Below are 1,490 nucleotides of genomic sequence, written 5' to 3'. Positions count from 1 at the left end.
TTAGCATTCATTGGTGGAGGGGTGACTTTATTTTCAGTGTTACACCGGAGAGTGACGTTTAGAATGGAAAAGTGCTTAAACACAAGTCTCAGTTGGATTGGCAAATAACACTGTTATCTGGAATTCTTAAAAGTCTTTGCTACCAGAAACGGAATTGTTGCCTTTTTTTTTTTTTTTTTTGCTTTTTCAGGACAGGCATCATTCAAGTATGTGAGTTTCCAGCCCATTTGAAGCAACTCCCATTCTTCCCATTTGTAAAGTTCAGGAATGGGTGTGTGTTGGGGTGGGGGAGGGAGGTAGTGGCTAGTGAGTCCTGGTCACTTGTCAATTTCTCAAAGCTGGAGAGAAAGATGTCAATGAGGTTTATGGGCTCTAGCCCTCTTGGGCCTTGCCTTTCCAGTTTCAGATCTTGATGGACCTGCTAATTCCACACACCCCCAACTAACATCTCACAAGATTATCAACTAGGAGTGTAGATGAAGCCACACAGCCAACACAAGGGGGCCGGCTACCCCACCTTTGTGTGTGAAGGGTGGCACACATCTTGTATTTTTAGTTGCAAGAGTCAAATGCCAAACTGAGTCAAAGAAATGCTTTTCAAGTTAGGCTTTGGGAAGTAAGGTGGGAAAGCTAAAAAAGGAGGAATGTAGAAAGCCAGAAATCTGTCTGGGATTAAGTAGGAGTTGATCTGGGCAGGAATTTACGTGTCCATGTCAGAGAAGCAGGGGTCTCTCAGAGGCAGGAGGCCTTTTCTTCTCTCTTTATTAAAGTGGGAAAATTACTCTCTTCAGCTTTGAGAGCTTCCAGGCTGAGGGATTTGCAGGGAAATGTCAGATTACCCAGTCTACATGAGATGCCAGCCCTCTTCCAATCATTTCTTCTTTTCCCTAAATAGCATATTAAGAGTTCAATTCTGGATGGTACATGTTATCTGCCAACACAGATGAATCTTTCTAGAGTGAGCAAGATAAACACACACTTGTATAATTCTGCATCATAAGTGCTAGCATCAGCCTTCACCCTGAATTTCCCCAACAGGCACCTAAGAAAGAACATGGCTTTTGAAGGTAAATAACTTCGAGAGAAAATATACCAGCTGAGATTTTTTTTCTCCTCTTAATCTAGGAAACATATGTAACACACTGGAAAAACGTGTTCTTGAGACGGGAGAATTACTATATTACTGCCAAGGTCACTAATTCATTCATGCAAGAGCTGTGGTCTTTATTTACACAAATGATGGGAGGAAAAAGTATCTAAGAGCCATCCTGAAATTAACACTTGATAAGTATTATGGTGGAAAGAAGAGCCCTGAGGTCAGAGACCTGGGCTTCAGTGCTGGCTCTGTTACTGGCTGTGTGATCTTGGGCAGGTCATTTACCAACTCTAAGCCTCACTATCCACTGTATTACATGAACATAATAATGCCAATCCCAGGGTTGCTGGAAAGTTTGCATGAGATCATGGATGTGAAAGAATTAAGAAAAGCA

This window comes from Equus przewalskii, chromosome X (genome assembly GCF_037783145.1).
Source record: "Equus przewalskii isolate Varuska chromosome X, EquPr2, whole genome shotgun sequence".
NCBI lineage: Eukaryota > Metazoa > Chordata > Mammalia > Perissodactyla > Equidae > Equus > Equus przewalskii.
This window is presented reverse-complemented; position numbering follows the sequence as displayed.